Source organism: Ambystoma mexicanum, chromosome 6q, assembly GCF_040938575.1.
Source record: "Ambystoma mexicanum isolate Mex_15411 chromosome 6q, UKY_AmexF1_1, whole genome shotgun sequence".
NCBI lineage: Eukaryota > Metazoa > Chordata > Amphibia > Caudata > Ambystomatidae > Ambystoma > Ambystoma mexicanum.
In genome coordinates, this window is record NC_090937.1 from 1,530,081,687 (window position 1) to 1,530,103,494 (window position 21,808).

Here is a 21,808-nt window from a genome sequence, read left to right on the forward strand (position 1 = left end):
CAACTGGGAACCAGAGTTCAGTGTCTGTGCACCCCTTAGTCACTGGACTCACTTCCTCAATCAACTGAGAACCAGAGTTCAGTGTCTGTACACCCCTTAGTCACTGGGCTCGCTTCCTCAATCAACTGGGAACCAGAGTTCAGTGTCTTTGCACCCCTTAGTCACTGGGCTCACTTCCTCATCTGTGAACCCCTTAGTCACTGGGCTCACTCCCTCAATCGACTGGGAACCAGAGTTCAGTGTCTGTGCACACCTTAGTCACTGGGCTCACTTCCTCAATCAACTGGGAACCAGAGGTCAGTCTGTGAACCCCTTAGTCACTGGGCTCACTTCCTTAATCAACTGGGAACCAGAGTTCAATGTCTGTGAACCCCTTAGTCACTGGGTTCACTTCCTCAGAGTTCAATGTCTGTGAACCGCTTAGTCACTGGGTTCACTTCCTCAATCAACTGTGAACCAGAGTTCAATGTCTCTGAACCCCTTAATCACCCGGGTGACTCCCTCAATCAACTGGGAACCAGAGTTCTGTGTCTCTGCACCCCTTAGTCACTGGACTCACTTCCTCAATCAACTGGGAACCAGAGTTCAGTGTCTGTGCACCCCTTAGTCACTGGGCTCACTTCCTCAATCAACTGAGAACCAGAGTTCAGTGTCTGTGCACCACTTAGTCACTGGGTTCACTTTCTCAATCAACTGAGAACCAGAGTTCAGTGTCTGTGAACCCCTTAGTCACTGGGCTCACTTCCTCAATCAACTGATAACCAGGGTTCAGTGTCTGTGCACCCCTTAGTCACTGGGCTCACTTCCTCAATCAACTGGGTACCAAAGTTCAATGTCTGTGCACACCTTAGTCACTGGGTTCACTTCCTCAGAGTTCAATGTCTGTGAACCGCTTAGTCACTGGGTTCACTTCCTCAATCAACTGGGAACCAGAGTTCAATGTCTGTGAACCCCTTAGTCACCCGGGTGACTCCCTCAATCAACTGGGAACCAGAGTTCAGTGTCTCTGCACCCCCTAGTCACTGGACTCACTTCCTCAATCAACTGGGCACCAGAGTTCAGTGTCTGTGCACCCCTTAGCCACTTGGCTCACTTCCTCAATCAACTGGGAACCAGACTTCAGTGTCTGTGAACTCCTTACTCACTGGGCTCACTTCCTCAATCAACTGGGAACCAGAGTTCAGTCTGTGAACCCCTTAGTCACTGGGCTCACTTCCTTAATCAACTGGGAACCAGAGTTCAGTGTATGTGCACCCCTTAGTCACTAGGTTCACATCCTTAATCAACTGAGAACCAGAGTGTAGTGTCGGTGCACCCCTTAGTCACTGGGTTCACTTCCTCAATCAACTGAGAACCAGAGTTCAATGTCTGTGAACCCCTTAGTCACTGGGTTCACCTCCTCAGAGTTCAATGTCTGTGAACCCCTTAGTCACCCGGGTGACTCCCTCAATCAACTGGGAACCAGAGTTCAGTGTCTGTGCACCCCTTAGTCACTGGACTCACTTCCTCAATCAACTGGGAACCAGAGTTCAGTGTCTGTGCACCCCTTAGTCACTGGGTTCACTTCCTCAATCAACTGAAAACCAAAGTTCAGTGTCTGTGCACCCCTTAATCACTGGGCTCACTTTCTCAATCAACTGGGAACCAGAGTTCAGTGTCCGTGCACCCCTTAGTCACTGGGTTCGCTTCCTCAATCAACTGGGAACCAGAGTTCAGTGTCTGTGCACCCCTTAGTCACTGGGTTCACTTCCTCAATCAACTGAGAACCAGAGTTCAGTGTCTGTGAACCCCTTAGTCACTGGGCTCACGTCCTCAATCAACTGATAAACAGAGTTCCTTGTCTGTGCACCCCTTAGTCACTGGGGTCACTTCTTCAATCAACTGGGAACCAGAGTTCAGTGTCTGTGCACCCCTTAGTCACTGGGTTCACTTCCTCAATCAAATAAGAACCAGAGTTCAGTGTCTGTGCACCCCTTAGTCACTGGGCTCACTTCCTCAATCAACTGAGAACCAGAGTTCAGTGTCTGTGAACCCCTTAGTCACTGGGTCACTTCCTCAATCAACTGAAAACCAGAGTTCAGTGTCTGTGCACCCCTTAGTCACTGGGCTCACTTCCTCAATCAAGTGGGAACCAGAGTTCAGTATCTGTGCACCCCTTAGTCACTGGGCTCGCTTCCTCAATCAACTGGGAACCAGAGTTCAGTCTGTGAACACCTTAGTCACTGGGCTCACTTCCTCAATCAACTGGGAACAAGAGTTCAGTGTCTGTGCACCCCTTAGTCACTGGGCTCACTTCCCCAATCAAGTGGGAACCAGAGTTCAGTGTCTGTGCACCCCTTAGTCACTGGAATCACTTCAACCTCAATCAACTGGGAACCAGAGTTCAGTGTCTGAGAACCCCTTACTCACTGGGCTCACTTCCTCAATCAACTGGGAACCAGAGTTCAGTCTGTGAACCCCTTAGTCACTGGGCTCACTTCCTTAATCAACTGGGAACCAGAGTTCAGTGTCTGTGCACCCCTTAGTCACTGGGCTCACTTCCTCAATTAACTGGGAACCAGAGGTCAGTGTCTGAGAACCCCTTACTCACTGGGCTCACTTCCTCAATCAACTGGGAACCAGAGTTCAGTCTGTGAACCCCTTAGTCACTGGGCTCACTTCCTTAATCAACTGGGAACCAGAGTTCAGTGTCTGTGCACCCCTTAGTCACTTGGCTCACTTCCTCAATCAACTGGGAACCAGAGTTCAGTGTCTGTGAACCCCTTAGTCACTGGGCTCACTGCCTCAATCAACTGATAACCAGGGTTCAGTGTCTGTGCACCCCTTAGTCACTGGGCTCACTTCCTCAATCAACTGGGTACCAAAGTTCAATGTCTGTGCACACCTTAGTCACTGGGTTCACTTCCTCAGAGTTCAATGTCTGTGAACCCCTTAGTCACCCGGGTGACTCCCTCAATCAACTGGGAACCAGAGTTCAGTGTCTCTGCACCCCCTAGTCACTGGACTCACTTCCTCAATCAACTGGGCACCAGAGTTCAGTGTCTGTGCACCCCATAGTCACTTGGCTCACTTCCTCAATCAACTGGGAACCAGACTTCAGTGTCTGTGAACTCCTTACTCACTGGGCTCACTTCCTCAATCAACTGGGAACCAGAGTTCAGTCTGTGAACCCCTTAGTCACTGGGCTCACTTCCTTAATCAACTGGGAACCAGAGTTCAGTGTATGTGCACCCCTTAGTCACTGGGTTCACATCCTTAATCAACTGAGAACCAGAGTGTAGTGTCGGTGCACCCCTTAGTCACTGGGTTCACTTCCTCAATCAACTGAGAACCAGAGTTCAATGTCTGTGAACCCCTTAGTCACTGGGTTCACCTCCTCAGAGTTCAATGTCTGTGAACCCCTTAGTCACCCGGGTGACTCCCTCAATCAACTGGGAACCAGAGTTCAGTGTCTGTGCACCCCTTAGTCACTGGACTCACTTCCTCAATCAACTGGGAACCAGAGTTCAGTGTCTGTGCACCCCTTAGTCACTGGGTTCACTTCCTCAATCAACTGAAAACCAAAGTTCAGTGTCTGTGCACCCCTTAATCACTGGGCTCACTTTCTCAATCAACTGGGAACCAGAGTTCAGTGTCCGTGCACCCCTTAGTCACTGGGTTCGCTTCCTCAATCAACTGGGAACCAGAGTTCAGTGTCTGTGCACCCCTTAGTCACTGGGTTCACTTCCTCAATCAACTGAGAACCAGAGTTCAGTGTCTGTGAACCCCTTAGTCACTGGGCTCACGTCCTCAATCAACTGATAAACAGAGTTCCTTGTCTGTGCACCCCTTAGTCACTGGGGTCACTTCTTCAATCAACTGGGAACCAGAGTTCAGTGTCTGTGCACCCCTTAGTCACTGGGTTCACTTCCTCAATCAAATAAGAACCAGAGTTCAGTGTCTGTGCACCCCTTAGTCACTGGGCTCACTTCCTCAATCAACTGAGAACCAGAGTTCAGTGTCTGTGAACCCCTTAGTCACTGGGTCACTTCCTCAATCAACTGAAAACCAGAGTTCAGTGTCTGTGCACCCCTTAGTCACTATAGGCTCACTTCCTCAATCAAGTGGGAACCAGAGTTCAGTATCTGTGCACCCCTTAGTCACTGGGCTCGCTTCCTCAATCAACTGGGAACCAGAGTTCAGTCTGTGAACACCTTAGTCACTGGGCTCACTTCCTCAATCAACTGGGAACAAGAGTTCAGTGTCTGTGCACCCCTTAGTCACTGGGCTCACTTCCCCAATCAAGTGGGAACCAGAGTTCAGTGTCTGTGCACCCCTTAGTCACTGGAATCACTTCAACCTCAATCAACTGGGAACCAGAGTTCAGTGTCTGAGAACCCCTTACTCACTGGGCTCACTTCCTCAATCAACTGGGAACCAGAGTTCAGTCTGTGAACCCCTTAGTCACTGGGCTCACTTCCTTAATCAACTGGGAACCAGAGTTCAGTGTCTGTGCACCCCTTAGTCACTGGGCTCACTTCCTCAATTAACTGGGAACCAGAGGTCAGTGTCTGAGAACCCCTTACTCACTGGGCTCACTTCCTCAATCAACTGGGAACCAGAGTTCAGTCTGTGAACCCCTTAGTCACTGGGCTCACTTCCTTAATCAACTGGGAACCAGAGTTCAGTGTCTAAGCACCCCTTAGTCACTTGGCTCACTTCCTCAATCAACTGGGAACCAGAGTTCAGTGTCTGTGAACCCCTTAGTCACTGGGCTCACTGCCTCAATCAACTGGGAACCAAAGTTCAGTCTGTGAACCCCTTAGTCAATGGGTTCACTTCCTCAATCAACTGAGAACCAGAGTTCAGTGTCTGTGAACCCCTTAGTCACTGGGCTCACTTCCTCAATCAACTGGGAAGCACAGTTCAGTATATGTGAACCCCTTAGTCACTGGGCTCACTTCCTGAATCAACTGGGAACCAGAGTTCAGTGTCTGTGCACCCCTTAGTCACTGGGTTCACATCCTTAATCAACTGAGAACCAGAATGTAGTGTCTGTGCACCCCTTAGTCACTTGGTTCACTTCCTCAATCAACTTAGAACCAGAGTTCAATATCTGTGAACCCCTTAGTCACTGGGTTCACTTCCTCAGAGTTCAATGTCTGTGAACCCCTTAGTCACTGGGTTCACTTCCTCAATCAACTGAGAACCAGAGTTCAAGGTCTGTGCACCCCTTAGTCACTGGGCTCAATTCCTCAATCAACTGGGAACCAGAGTTCAGTGTCTGTGAACCCCTTAGTCACTGGGCTCACTTCCTCAATCAACTGGGAACCAGAGTTCAGTCTGTGAACCCCTTAGTCACTGGGCTCACTTCCTTAATCAACTGAGAACCAGAGTTCAGTGTCTGTGAACCCCTTAGTCACTGGGCTCACTCCCTCAATCAACTGGGAACCAGAGTTCAATGTCTTTGCACCCCTTAGTCACTGGGCTCACTTCCAGATCTGTGAACCCCTTAGTCACTGGGCTCACTCCCTCAATCGACTGGGAACCAGAGTTCAGTGTCTGTGCACCCCTTAGTCACTGGGCTCATTTCCTCAATCAACTGGGAACCAGAGTTCAGTCAGTGAACCCCTTAGTCACTGGTTTCACTTCCTCAATCAACTGGGAACTAGAGTTCAGTCTGTGCACCCCTTAGTCACTGGGTTCACTTCCTCAATCAACTGGGAACCAGAGTTCAGTGTCTGTGAACCCCTTAGTCACTGGGTTCACTTACTCAATCAACTGGGAACCAGAGTTCAGTCTCTGTGCACCCCTTAGTCACTGGGCTCACTTCCTCAATAAACTGAGAACCAGAGTTCAGTGTCTGTGCACCCCTTAGTCACTGGGCTCACTTCCGCAATAAACTGAGAACCAGAGTTCAGTGTCTGTGCACCCCTTAGTCACTGGGCTCTCTTCCTCAATCAACTGAGAAGCAGAGTTCAGTGTCTGTGAACCCCTTAGTCACTGGGCTCACTTCCTCAATCAACTGGGAACCAGAATTCAGTGTCTGTGCACCCCTTAGTCACTGGGCTCACTTACTCAATCAACTGGGAACCAGAGTTCAGTGTCTGTGAACCTGTCCTCCATGATTTTCAAGCTTTTCAGCTCAGTATGGAAAAACTGTTCGCAAGACATTCACAGGGGCAGGCCTTGGACAATGAGCTTCTTTCGTTGCGACAAGGTAATCAAGACCTTTTGGCTTATATTGCGTCTTTCAACAGACTGATAGTGGAAACTCAATGGCCTGAGGACAAAAGGATTACGCTGTTTTATAGAGGTCTACGTGGAGAGCACAAAGATGTGTTAGCCCAAGGAGTGAATCCCCCACAAGATTGTTCGGACTATATACACTTAGTCGTTCAAATAGATCACAGACTGCAGAACAGGAAGGCCGATCGTTCCAAGTTTGATGCTCAAATATTTTCCAAACCGCCAACTCCTTCCAAAGGAGTAGACTCCGGGGAACCCATGCAAATAGGGGGTCTGAAAGGTCCTTTAACACAAAAGGAGCGGGAAAGGAGAAAACAGTTGCAATTATGCCTCTATTGCGGAAACTCAGGGCACTTTCTTCGAGACTGTCCGGTGAAACCTGCCAAGAAGGCAGTAGGAGCTGCAGTTACCAAAGTTACAAACTCTGAGCAGGGAAACGACCTCGCCCGACAAGAATAGAGGTCCTCTTGCCGAGCGTGAAAACCAGTTCCGTGACCTCGCATTTCGTGATACCTATGGTCCTCATTTGCCCTGATAATCCGGATCGATTACATGCAATTGAAGCTTACGTCGACAGCGGTGCCATCGGCAATTATGTGGATCATGAAATGGTTTTGAGGATGAATCTAACTCTTTGTCCCAAGGCTGTAAAGGACGTCATTACTACGGTGGATGGTACGGAGATAGCCTCCGGGCCAGAAACGCATACCACTCAAGAGGTGACGCTAGTAAGTCAAGATGGACACCATGAGAAGATCGTGTTCGATGTGATCAAGGCCCCTCAGTTTCAGATTATTCTAGGAATACTTTGGTTAGAGAAACACAATCCTCTGATCGATTGGCGAGCAAGAACGGTCCAGTTTCCAGAATGTGTCTCTACTTGTCACCCTCCACCTGGTGTTGCACTGGCAGCAATTTCTTCAGAGACTCCCCAGTTATCTCCCGAATACCTAGAATACCAAGATGTTTTCCGGAAGGATCAGGCTAACTCTCTACCTCCTCATAGGTCTTATGACTGCCAGATAGACCTGATACCTGGATCTACTCCTCCTTGTAGTAGAATTTATGCCCTCACCGAGCCTGAGAACCTTCACCTTCGACAATACCTGGATCAATACCTGGCAAATGGGTTTATTCGTCCTTCCAAGTCCCCTGCTTCTTCAGCTTTGTTCTTCGTTCCAAAAAAGGAAGGAGACCTTAGAACTTGTATAGATTATCGCTCCCTGAACCAGATCACCGTTAAGAATAGATATCCGTTACCTTTGATCCCTGAACTCCTGGACCAAGTCAGAAAAGCATGCATATATACAAAGCTGGATCTTAGAGGAGCTTACCACTTGGTACGAGTAAAAGAGGGCGATGAATGGAAGACGGCCTTCCGCACCAAGTATGGGCTATTTGAATATCAGGTCATGCCCTTCGGACTTTGCAATGCCCCGGCCGCCTTTCAATATTTTATGAACGATGTCCTCAGAGAGCTCATAGATGTGTGTGTTGTTGTTTACATTGACGACATCCTCGTTTATTCTTCATCGGAATCTGAACATCGGAAACACGTGAAAATGGTCCTCGAAAGATTGCGTCAACACAAACTTTTTGCTAAGTTGGAAAAATGTGTTTTCAACGTGACTGAAGTTGAATTCTTGGGATTCATATTATCACCTGGCGGAGTGCGTATGGATTCAAAGAAGGTCGATGCAGTTCTCAAATGGCCATCACCATCCTCCGTAAAAGGTGTGCAAAGCATGTTAGGCTTCGCTAACTTTTACCGCAGGTTTATCCCCGAATTCTCTCGAATAGTCCAGCCCATCACTGCCTTGTTAAAGAAAAACAAACGTTTTGAATGGTCTACCGAGGCGGAACAAGCTTTCCAGGATTTGAAGACTAAATTTATCTCTGCACCAATCTTAAAACACCCTCGCCCCGAACTCCCCTACATCGTGGAAACTGATGCTTCAAGCCTTGCCATGGGGGCAGTTCTATCACAAAAGGACCCGGTAACCAATCAGTTGCATCCCGTGGCATTTTGGTCCCGCAAATTCTCGCCTCCTGAAATCAATTACACGATTACTGACAAGGAACCTCTGGCTATCAAGTCTGCCTTTAAGACTTGGCGGCATTATCTGCTGGGGGCCCGACACACCGTTACTGTGATTACGGATCACCGAAACCTGCAATATTTGAAAACCGCAAAAACCCAATCCTCTAGACAACTCTGTTGGGCATTATTCTTTGCCGAGTTTGACTTCATAATTACCTATCGACCTGGTACAAAGAACGGTAAAGCTGATGCCCTTTCTCGGATGGGAGTGGAAGAACACTTGATCAACCCTAAACCTGTACCAATCATTCCCGAACAAAGAATTCTGGGTGTAATCGCCACAGAATCCATAGAGGAAGTTAAGGATAAAGCCAGGCAACTTGTAACTCCAGCAGACATACAGAATTGGCATCTGCAGGGAAAGGACTTTGCAGTAAAGGACAACTTATTGTATTTCCAAGAACGATTATACCTACCCAGCACAGATTTACAGAAAAAAGTAATCTCTTGTTATCACGATTCTTTAATGGAAGGACATCCCGGTATGGCCAAGACCTCAGAAAAGATCAAGCGCTACTTCTGGTGGCCGTCTTGGAAAAAAGATATCAGAGACTTTATAATGTCCTGTGGAGTATGCGCCCAAAACAAGAGTCAAAAGGAAAGACCAGCAGGCCTCTTACGCCCTATTGACATCCCACCTCACCCTTGGCATACGCTTTCTATGGACTTCATCACCGATCTACCTCCATGCTCCGGATACAATACGATTCTAGTAATCGTGGACTTATTCTCCAAGATGGCGCATTTCATTCCGCTCAAAGGCTTGCCAACAGCAGCAACTCTGGCCTGAGAATTTCTCGAAAACATCGTCCAACTGCACGGTTTTCCTTCGGTTCTAATTTCGGATCGAGGTAGTCAATTTATTTCTCATTTTTGGCGAAGTTGCTGTCGGTCGGCTCAAATTGATGTGAGACTATCGACCAGTCACCACCATCAGACCGACGGACAAACCGAGAGGACCAATCAAACTCTGGAACAGTATTTATGCTGCATGCTGCAACAAACTGAAAAAACTTGGAAAGACATCCTTTGGATAGCCGAATATGCCTACAATAACTCTGTCCATTCGGGAACTGGGAAAACCCCGTTTTTTCTTTTGTACGGCAGTCACCCTCGAACCTCGGAGTTGGATCCCCTCCAAGATCTTGAAACACCAGCAGTAGACTACCTGCATTCTACAATCACCCAAGCCTTTAAGGAAGCTGTTTCTCACCTTCAAAGGGCTAAAGAACAATACAAGAAAGGAGCAGATCAACATCGGAAGGAAGCCCCTCAATATCAAGTAGGGGATCAAGTCTGGTTATCCACCAAATATCTACCTCTAAAAGGGCCACGCACATTCAACCCAAGATACCTTGGTCCCTATTCCATCACTACCATAGTAAACCCAGTAGCGGTCAAGTTGGACTTGCCCCCGCACATGAAGATACATCCGGTCTTCCACGTCTCTCTATTAAAACCCGTGCAACCTCAAACCCGACTAACTAAATCTCCAAAACCTATCCTAGTTGATGGAGAACTCGAGTTTGAAGTCAAAAGCATTCTGGACTCCAAGATCTCCAAATCTAAACTATTTTACCTAATTGACTGGAAAGGCTACGGCCCCCAAGAGAGATCCTGGGAACCTGCTGAATATGTCCACGCTCCTCGCCTAATCAAAAGATTTCACCGAACATTTCCTGACAAGCCAAAACCCCCGGAGAAGCCCGGTTTGGGAGGGGCCTTGAGGGGGGGTACTGTCATGATCTCTGCTTCCAAAAGGTCAGGGTTTTCCCAACTCCCTTGGAAGCAGATCCATAACCCAGGTTCCGAGTGCCAACCAGTCCCAATTGGGACCTTTTGGACCCAGTCCTGGCGCCAGTGGCACCAGGCTCATAAATATGCCCAGTCCCAGCGCTGGAAGCGCCGGGCTCATAATGCTTGGGTGGACTTACCTGCAGCAGACCATGCTGCTTACTTGCCTGCCAGTTGAGCCTCTGATCCTCTTCTGTTTGGAACTACTTTTCCTGTTGGGTGGGGCAGGAGCCACTCCCTAGATTCAGAACACTGGAACTCTTCTGGAAAGCAGGAACTCTTTTCTCACCTAGGCGTGGATGTGGAAGGAGACACCTAAGCACTACAGGAGGCTATTTAAACCACACCCGATGGATGAATCTTGCTTTGCGTTATTCTGCATCCTCTGCAGCATAACGCTCATCGTGTCTTCTGCATCTGATCCTGGGCCTAAGGAAAAAGGCTTACCATCCTGAATCCAGTCTTCAGCAACACTTATAAAGACAAGAAAGAACAGGTTAGCATTACGGTCTTCAGTGACAGCTCTTCACTTACCTGGTCCATCGGCTGTCACCAGCCGCTCCGAACTTGTACCTGCAAAATAAAAAGACAGTTAGAGCGCATCGTGAAGCAGGCAACAAGCGCTTACTTACGTGCTTCCAGGCGCTTCTATTCATCACACGGGCTCCATCTTCAACTCACTTCAGCCCGTCATCCGCCATCGCCGGAACCCTGCAAAACAAGAGACATGATTACTAAAGACTTTAAAGACATTAGAATTACTCGAAACTTACCGTTCGTGCAGTAAACGACGGACAGCAGTCCTCTGAAGTCAAGAGGCCTGCTCCCCTTATCCAGTGAAGAAACTGGTTTCAGCACCCTGCCCCGAGGCAGATGGAGAGCACAGCGTTCACTTACCTAAGGTGAGAGCGTTAACCTTTGGGGTTCTACAGGAGAAGAGAAAGGGAAGAAGAGAGAGACATTCAATAACCCAGTTCCTTAATCCCATATTTTCTATCTGCAGACATCTTACCCTTCGAGTCAGACATACAGTGCACAGAGGTCCAGCCCAAAGAGCCAGCCGTGTGTTACACATCACCTTTGAAGATACGGTATACGCCCAGTCAAGACCGGCACCTCTACGGGAATCAGGTGAGCGTTACAGTAGCATGCTGGCTGCCAAAAACCTGGAATGGATCCGGAAGGGAAGTAACTTGGAAAATAAGGTTTTAGCGCTCCCAATTCATCACAGCACTGTAGCATAAGGTTCGGAGGAAAAATCCAGTAGGGAATAAACCCCAAATCATGCCCCCAAGTGGTGGGAACGGGAGCGAAGGGAGCGAGTCGTGACACACTTCCTCAATCAACTGATAACCAGAGTTCAGTGTCTGTGCACCCCTTAGTCATTGGGCTCACTTTCTGAATCGACTCGGAACCAGAGTTCAGTGTCTGTGCACCCCTTAGTCACTGGGCTCACTTCCTCAATCAACTGATAACCAGAGTTCATTGTCTGTGCACCCCTTAGTCACTGGGCTCAATCAACTGAGAACCAGAGTTCAGTGTCTGTGAACCCCTTAGTCACTGGGTTAACTTACTCAATCAACTTAGAACCAGAGTTCAGTGTCTGTGAACCCCTTAGTCACTGAGCTCACTTCCTCAATCAACTGGGAACCAGAGTTCAGTGTCTGTGCACCCCTTAGTCACTGGGCTCACTTCCTCAATCAACCGGGAACCGGAGTTCAGTGTCTGTGCACCCCTTAGTCACTGGGCTCAATTCCTCAATCAACTGGGAACCAGAGTTCAGTGTCTGTGAACCCCTTAGTCACTGGGCTCACTTCCTCAATCAACTGGGATCCAGAGTTCAGTCTGTGAACCCCTTATCACTGGGCTCACTTCCTTAATCAACTGAGAACCAGAGTTCAGTGTCTGTGCACCCCTTAGTCACTGGGCTCACTCCCTCAATCAACTCGGAACCAGAGTTCAGTGTCTGTGCACCCCTTAGTCACTGGGTTCACTTTGTCAATCAACTGAGAACCCGAGTTCAGTGTCTGTGCACCCCTTAGTCACTGGGCTCACTTCCTCAATCAAATGGGAACCAGAGTTCAGTGTCTTTGCACCCCTTAGTCACTGGGCTCACTTCCTCATCTGTGAACCCCTTAGTCACTGGGCTCACTTCCTCAATCAACTGGGAACCAGAGTTCAGTCTGTGAACCCCTTAGTCACTGGGCTCACTTCCTCAATCAACTGGGAACCAGAGTTCAGTGTCTTTGCACCCCTTAGTCACTGGGCTCACTTCCTCATCTGTGAACCCCTTAGTCACTGGGCTCACTTCCTCAATCAACTGGGAACCAGAGGTCAGTCTGTGAACCCCTTAGTCACTGGGTTCACTTCCTTAATCAACTGGGAACCAGAGTTCAATGTCTGTGAACCCCTTAGTCACTGGGTTCACTTCCTCAGAGTTCAATGTCTGTGAACCGCTTAGTCACTGGATTCACGTCCTCAATCAACTGGGAACCAGAGTTCAATGTCTGTGAACCCCTTAGTCACCCGGGTGGCTCCCTCAATCAACTGGGAACCAGAGTTCTGTGTCTCTGCACCCCTTAGTCACTGGACTCACTTCCTCAATCAACTGGGAACCAGAGTTCAGTGTCTGTGCACCCCTTAGTCACTTGGCTCACTTCCTCAATCAACTGAGAACCAGAGTTCAGTGTCTGTGCACCACTTAGTCACTGGGTTCACTTCCTCAATCAACTGAGAACCAGAGTTCAGTGTCTGTGAACCCCTTAGTCACTGGGCTCACTTCCTCAATCAACTGGGTACCAAAGTTCAATGTCTGTGCACACCTTAGTCACTGGGTTCACTTCCTCAGAGTTCAATGTCTGTGAACCGCTTAGTCACTGGGTTCACTTCCTCAATCAACTGGGAACCAGAGTTCAATGTCTGTGAACCCCTTAGTCACCCGGGTGACTCCCTCAATCAACTGGGAACCAGAGTTCAGTGTCTCTGCACCCCCTGGTCACTGGACTCACTTCCTCAATCAACTGGGAACCAGAGTTCAGTGTCTGTGCACCCCTTAGTCACTTGGCTCACTTCTTCAATCAACTGGGAACCAGAGTTCAGTGTCTGTGCACCCCTTAGTCACTTGGCTCACTTCCTCAATCAACTCGGAACCAGAGTTCAGTGTCTGTTCACCCCTTAGTCACTGGGTTCACTTCCTCAATCAAATGAGAACCAGAGTTCAGTGTCTGTGCACCCCTTAGTCACTGGGCTCACTTCCTCAATCAACTGGGTACCAAAGTTCAATGTCTGTGCACCCCTTAGTCACTGGGTTCACTTACTCAATCAACTTAGAACCAGAGTTCAGTGTTTGTGAACCCCTTAGTCACTGGGCTCACGTCCTCAATCAACTGGGAACCAGAGTTCAGTGTCTGTGCACCCCTTAGTCACTGGGTTCACTTACTCAATCAACTTAGAACCAGAGTTCAGTGTTTGTGAACCCCTTAGTCACTGGGCTCACGTCCTCAATCAACTGGGAACCAGAGTTCAGTGTCTGTGCACCCCTTAGTCACTGGGTTCACTTCCTCAATCAACTGAGAACCAGAGTTCAGTGTCTGTGAACCCCTTAGTCACTGGGCTCACTTCCTCAATCAACTGATAACCAGGGTTCAGTGTCTGTGCCCCTCTTAGTCACTGGGCTCACTTCCTCAATCAACTCGGAACCAGAGTTCAGTGTCTGTGCACCCCTTAGTCACTGGGTTCACTTCCTCAATCAAATGAGAACCAGAGTTCAATGTCTGTGCACCCCTTAGTCACTGGGTTCACTTACTCAATCAACTTAGAACCAGAGTTCAGTGTCCGTGCACCCCTTAGTCACTGGGCTCACGTCCTCAATCAACTGGGAACCAGAGTTCAGTGTCTGTGAACCCCTTAGTCACTGGGTTCACTTCCTCAATCAACTGAGAACCAGAGTTCAGTGTCTGTGAACCCCTTAGTCACTGGGCTCACTTCCTCAATCAACTGATAACCAGGGTTCAGTGTCTGTGAACCCCTTAGTCACTGGACTCACTTCCTCAATCAACTGAGAACCAGAGTTCCGTGTCTGTGAACCCCTTAGTCACTGGACTCACTTCCTCAATCAACTCGGAACCAGAGGTCAGTGTCTGTGCACCCCTTAGTCACTGGGTTCACTTCCTCAATCAAATGAGAACCAGAGTTCAGTGTCTGTGCACCCCTTAGTCACTGGGCTCACTTCCTCAATCAACTGGGTACCAAAGTTCAATGACTGTGCAACCCTTAGTCACTGGGTTTACTTACTCAATCAACTTAGAACCAGAGTTCAGTGTTTGTGAACCCCTTAGTCACTGGGCTCACGTCCTCAATCAACTGGGAACCAGAGTTCAGTGTCTGTGCACCCCTTAGTCACTGGGCTCACTTCCTCAATCAACTGGGAACCGGAGTTCAGTGTCTGTGAACCCCTTAGTCACTGGGTTCACTTACTCAATCAACTTAGAACCAGAGTTCAGTGTCTGTGAACCCCTTAGTCACTGGGCTCACTTCCTCAATCAACTGGGAACCAGAGTTCAGTGTCTGTGCACCCCTTAGTCACTGGGCTCACTTCCTCAATCAACTGGAAACCGGAGTTCAGTGTCTGTGCACCCCTTAGTCACTGGGCTCACTTCCTCAATCAACTGGGAACAAGAGTTCAGTGTCTGTAAACCCCTTAGTAACTGGGCTCACTTACTCAATCAACTGGGAACCAGTGTTCAGTCTGTGAACCCCTTAGTCACTGGGCTCACTTCCTTAATCAACTGAGAACCACAGTTCAGTGTCTGTGCACCCCTTAGTCACTGGGCTCACTCCCTCAATCAACTGGGAACCAGAGTTCAGTTTCTTTGCACCCCTTAGTCACTGGGCTCACTTCCTCATCTGTGAACCCCTTAGTCACTGGGTTCACTTCCTCAATCAACTGGGAACCAGAGTTCAGTCTGTGAACCCCTTAGTCACTGGGTTCACTTCCTTAATCAACTGAGAACCAGAGTTCAGTGTCTGTGAACCCCTTAGTCACTGGGTTCACTTCCTCAATCGACTGGGAACCAGAGTTCAATGTCTGTGAACCCCGTAGTCACCCGGGTGACTCCCTCAATCAACAGGGAACCAGAGTTCAGTGTCTGTGCACCCCTTAGTCACTGGACTCACATCCTCAATCAACTGGGAACCAGAGTTCAGTGTCTGTGCACCCCTTAGTCACTGGGCTCACTTCCTCAATCAACTGAGAACCAGAGTTCAGTGTCTGTGCACCCCTTAGTCACTGGGCTCCCTTCCTCAATCAACTGGGAACCAGAGTTCAGTGTCTGTGCACCCCTTAGTCACTGGGTTCGCTTCGTCAATCAACTGATAACCAGAGTTCAGTGTCTGTGCACCCCTTAGTCACTGGGCTCACTTTCTCAATCAACTCGGAACCAGAGTTCAGTGTCTGTGCACCCCTTAGTCACTGGGCTCCCTTCCTCAATCAACTGGGAACCAGAGTTCAGTGTCTGTGCACCCCTTAGTCACTGGGCTCACTTCCTCAATCAACTGATAACCAGAGTTCAGTGTCTGTGCACCCCTTAGTCACTGGGCTCACTTTCTCAATCAACTCGGAACCAGAGTTCAGTGTCTGTGCACCCCTTAGTCACTGGGTTCACTTCCTCAATCAAATGAGAACCAGAGTTCAGTGTCTGTGCACCCCTTAGTCACTGCGCTCATTTCCTCAATCAACTGGGAACCAGAGTTCAGTGTCTCTGCACCCCTTAGTCACTGGGCTCACTTTCTCAATCAACTCGGAACCAGAGTTCAGTGTCTGTGCACCCCTTAGTCACTGGGTTCACTTCCTCAATCAAATGAGAACCAGAGTTCAGTGTCTGTGCACCCCTTAGTCACTGGGCTCACTTCCTCAATCAACTGGGAACCAGAGTTCAGTGTCTGTGCACCCCTTAGTCACTGGGTTCATTTACTCAATCAACTTAGAACCAGAGTTCAGTGTCTTTGAACCCCTTAGTCACTGGGCTCACTTCCTCAATCAACTGGGAACCAGAGTTCAGTGTCTGTGCACCCTTTAGTCACTGGGCTCACTTCCTCAATCAACTGAGAACCAGAGTTCAGTGTCTGTTGTAAGAGGATCCAATTCAACACTACAGCTAAGTCAACGCCTAGTCTAGAATACTGAATGAAAACCCTTATTGATATATCTTTATGTCCAGTTCATGCGTTCTGGATGACTACCCCTATATAACACCCCTCTCTTGGAATCCCCCTGACCCCACTGAGCCACGAAGTACTTCTGTTTTGCAAGTTTAAAAGGTTTATTTGATAATTTAAACAATAGATATATATATCACACTTTATAATAAATTAATAATTGAATATGACACTTAATCTGAGCAGTAATCAATAATGGATAGTCTGGCACTGGCACACTTGTGAATAGGAACAGAAGAATAAGGTGGTAGAGAATGCTTTATATAAGTTCAGATTGATGCAATGTTGAATGAAAGGCAGTACAGAAAATACTCAATATGATTTCACCAAAACAATGTAATCACTTTTCTCTGGCAATCCACTCCCCCCCTTTATGCAATGCAAGGAAATGGAAGGAAAGCACACAGTTCTCAGAAATGCAATCAAATGTAATTCAGTTCACCCCAGCAAGCTTAGACTACAGAAGTTTGAAACACAGGCCCAAGATGCTTTTATATGTGCTGGCAATGAAGTGAAAAATATGCTAAAATGCTTTTAATTCCCTCTAGAGGTTCAGGGTGAGTGGTATCTAATTAATATTAGTCCAGGCTCACTCTAGCAATGATTCAGGGATGGTTCTTAAGAGGCAAACGAATTTAGCAGTTCAGACAAAACATCTATCTTTTTACAAGTAAAGAAATCGGGCCAAATCGCAAATCGCGGCAAAATTTGCGGGTGCGAGAATCGTGATTACGGAGAATGTATAAGGAGTAGGAGGTCGTTTCAAGGCTTGTTGGAAAGGTAAGATTCTAAGCTTTCAGAGGAAAGTGAAACCAGGTTCCTAGCCCAAACGGTTCCAGAGATACGGACGATTAAATGAAGGTAGTTTTTCGGATTTGAAACTTTTAAAGTTTAAAACGACAGGTTACAGCTTGCAGCTAAAAATGACAGGTGACAGCTTTGCAAATGACAGGTGACAGTTAGGAGGCAGTTCTACTTAGATTAAAATAGCTTGGATTAGATTATTTTAACTAAGAGATTGGTTCTGCACAGTTCTGCTAGGTACTCACAATATATTTAGAAATAGAATGGGCCTCGCCACGGATCTGGTCAACAGGTTTTCTTCACTCGCCACGGACGGTCTCTGCGCACAGCGTCTGGGTCAGCTCTCTGGTTCTGTGAACAGCGGTCTGGGTCAGCTCTGCTCTGCCTCTGGTTCTGGATACTGCTCTGCTTTCTCTGGGTACAGCACTGCTTCTGGATCTTTCTGCACAGCTTTCTCTGGACCCAGCGCTGATCTGCACGGCTCCTGGATGCTGCTACCACTGTTAGGTTTGCTGGATGCTGAGGCCCACTGAGAAGAGTTCTCAGTTTGTGGGTTTAGGCCCTTGCTTTGAGTTCTGAATCAAGTTCTTTGGAGTTTTAAAGTCTAAGTGTTGAATCTAGTATCTTCTGGATGTTGTGTGGTCCGTCAGAGCGCGTTGCAGCAAATGGAATTGAATGTCCCTATCTGTCCTGACTGTCTGCTTTTATGTGTTTTGAAAGTGGGTGGAGAGGCTAGCTTTCTAGGCCCTATCCCTCTCCACTTGTCATTGGCCAAGCTTTCCTTTCCCTCTTGATTGGGGAAAAGAAGTGGAGTGTCAGAGCGATGTCATTTAATGGCTTGCAGAAAGGACACTCCCCTGTCAAATTACACACAATCTATATTTGATCAAAAAGACATATTTCATAGCTACACAGTGGTTTGAAATTACATGCACCCATCATGCATTTACTGATGGTAGCCCCTGTTCAAACTCTGCTCTTCCTGGGGGCTTGCATTCAGAAATGGCAATATTTTGTGCTTTTTAGTGGTTTTGCAACATCGGATTTTTCTCCAGATTTATACACATGTACACGGCCTGTCCATACATACTCCAGTAAATTACCATGTCTCTGGCTTAAACACAGAGTCTGTAGTATACATAAATAGCAGGGTTTTGCCCCAGAACATCACACAAATTGGAGTTTGGGCTTGAATTGAAGGTACATTTTTTAAATAAGGCTCTCAAAGTTATACATTTCTGTCATTTGATTACAAAGAGTTATCAGTGTTTCTGTAAAATATATATTTTGCTTTCAAATCAGTTCTCAGAGTGTTGGAGTCCGCCTCCAAGACTTGGGTGGGTCAGTGATCACATGTGTCTTCGGGCAGGCAGGACTTTGTTGACAGGAAACAGTCAAAATCAACATATTCTATTCAAGTGCACTAGCCTATTGTGTGGTCTCCAGGAGTTTGAGGTCAGCAGACCAGGGGGTCACTTTGCATTTGGTTATTATGACCATATGATATCCTGGGCTGTGGTGTGAATCTCTTGAGGTGAGAGGGTTTCCCAGGCTTCTGGCCTCTGGGAACAGCAGGTGGCTAATTTTTAATTAAAATGCAGCCTTTGAAGTCAGCTGAGTCAAATCCCTTTGTCAGCAACTGCACTTAGTTCTCCTGTCAGAGTTTAGACCGCTAGCGCCGCCTTGAGGATTTTGTTGGTATTACATCCATTTTTGGGATCTTTCTTGGATTAATGCATTCCAAACAGGAATGGTTCTTACATGGTAGTAAATCCTTGCTTAACATTGTTTTGATGGGGCTCCTTACAGTAAAATGGTTATGTGGAACCCCACAAAAGGGTTGAATCTTTAAAGTGGTCCGGTGAGCCACGATTTCAGCAACTTTTTGACATCAGTAACAGTGGATTTTGTTAACAAAGATCTTTCTTTACACTGGTGGGTGGCAAGTGAGGTAACCATTTTGGTGTGCGCACAAACTGCGTGGTTCTCCTGGATTCTGGCGCACTTGTGGGCTTTTTGGCCATCTTGGATTTTCTAAGCCCACAGCACCAAAGGTTCTAGCATGATAGTCCAAACGTGGGTCAGGACACCCAACACTGTGCACCCCTTAGTCACTGGGCTCACTTCCTCAATCAACTGGGAACCAGAGTTCAGTGTCTGTGCACCCCTTAGTCACTGGGCTCAATTCCTCAATCAACTGAGAACCAGAGTTCATTGTCTGTGCACCCCTTAGTCACTGGGCTCACTCCCTCAATCAACTCAGAACCAGAGTTCAGTGTCTGTGCACCCCTTAGTCACTGGGTTCACTTTGTCAATCAACTGAGAACCCGAGTTCAGTGTCTGTGCACCCCTTAGTCACTGGGCTCACTTCCTCAATCAACTGGGAACCAGAGTTCAGTGTCTTTGCACCCCTTAGTCACTGGGCTCACTTCCTCATCTGTGAACCCCTTAGTCACTGGGCTCACTTCCTCAATCAACTGGGAACCAGAGTTCAGTCTGTGAACCCCTTAGTCACTGGGTTCACTTCCTTAATCAACTGAGAACCAGAGTTCAGTGTCTGTGAACCCCTTAGTCACTGGGTTCACTTCCTCAGAGTTCAGTGTCTGTGAACCCCTTAGTTACTGGGTTCACTTCCTCAATCAACTGGGAACCAGAGTTCAATGTCTGTGAACCCCTTAGTCACCCGGGTGACTCCCTCAATCAACTGGGAACCAGAGTTCAGTGTCTGTGCACCCCTTAGTCACTGGACTCACTTCCTCAATCAACTGGGAACCAGAGTTCAGTGTCTGTGCACCCCTTAGTCACTGGGCTCACTTCCTCAATCAACTGGAAACCGGAGTTCAGTGTCTGTAAACCCCTTAGTCACTGGGCTCACTTACTCAATCAACTGGGAACCAGTGTTCAGTCTGTGAACCCCTTAGTCACTGGGCTCACTTCCTTAATCAATTGAGAACCAGAGTACAGTGTCTGTGCACCCCTTAGTCACTGGGCTCACTCCCTCAATCAACTGGGAACCAGAGTTCAGTTTCTTTGCACCCCTTAGTCACTGGGCTCACTTCCTCATCTGTGAACCCCTTAGTCACTGGGTTCACTTCCTCAATCAACTGGGAACCAGAGTTCAGTCTGTGAACCCCTTAGTCACTGGGTTCACTTCCTTAATCAACTGAGAACCTGTCATGACCACTGCCTCCAAGGTGTCAGACCTAGCCCAACATCCTTGGAAGCAGGGTCATGACCCTTATTCCAGGCACAAGCCGGCCCCCATAGGGGCCTTTTGGACCTTGTCCTGGCGCCAGCGGCGCCAGGCTCATGCTCATAAAGGGACCCAGTCCCGGCACTGGAAGCGCCGGGCTCATATAAAAAGGATTGGTGCTTGGGTGGACTTACCTCCTGCAGACCATGCTGCTTTCCTACCTGCAGGATGAACTCTTCATCCAATTCTGCTGGGACTACTTTAACTGCTGGGTGGGGCCAGCACCACTCCCAAGAATTACATACTGGAACTCTTTTCTTACCTCTGAAAGCTGTGGAAGAAGACGCCTAAGCACTACTGATGGCTATTTAAACCACACCCGATTGGTTTCACGTGCTTCGCGTTATTCTGCAATAGCAGCAGGACGCTCACCGTGTCGGCTCCAGCTGATCTTCTTCTTCTGCACCTGAAAACAGGAAAATCTTCAACTTACCTTCCTGAATCCAGCTCCAGCCTTCCGCGACATCTGAAAAGGAAAACGAGAACATTAGAGTAGCACCAGAAAGTACCAGAGCTGCTCTTACCACCTTCCGGCGCCTTCCAAGGCCTCGTGCCGCGATTCTTCGTTCTCCAGCCATCTGCAACTACAAAGAATACAGGTTAGCGATAACTCTGTGATATCTGCTTACCTGTGCCACGGTCCCCGCAAGCTCCGTTCAGCGCCATTTGTCCGCACCTGTAAAATACAAGAAGGACATTATTAGAGCTCAGGACTCCATTTCTACTCACGTGCCTTAAGTGGTGATACCTGTCCATCCTCTGGCACGATCTGTCGGCATCAGTCTTCATCGCCGATTGCACCGCGACCTGAAAGAAAGGGGAAAAAGGCTTTTAAAAGTGCATTTAACTTCAGATGAACTTTTTATTTGCCTGCAAAAACTCCGGACTTCTCCACTTACCGGATCAGCACACCGGACCTGCAAAGAGGCAAGATTCTGAAAGGACAATAAAAAGACTCATATAAGGCACTCACCGTTCGTGCAGCTAACGACGGTCTTGCCTTCTGGACTCTACCTCCGCAATAAAAGGCTGAACTATCGTCCAGTGAAGTAACTGGCTACAGCACCCCTGCACAGACACAGGATGGAGAGCGCCGCTTTTACCTACCTAAGGTGAGCACGTGCGGCCTAGGAGAGTTGTAGGAGTGTCAGGAAGGGGAAAGGGCCGAAACCCCGTCAGGCAGACGTTAACCCCTGTTTCTTCTCTGCCCGCAGACATCTCACTCTCCAGATTAAGATCACAGTAAGGAGGGGGCCCTTCCAGGGTGGTGCCAAAGACCTGCGAGTGACTTTGGAAGGTTCGGAGAACGCCCAGACCAGACCTGCGCCTCCGAGGGATTCAGGTGAGCATTACAGAACGCAAAGCCGACCACAAATATCCCACCCAGGCGCAATGGAAACCTCGGATACAGA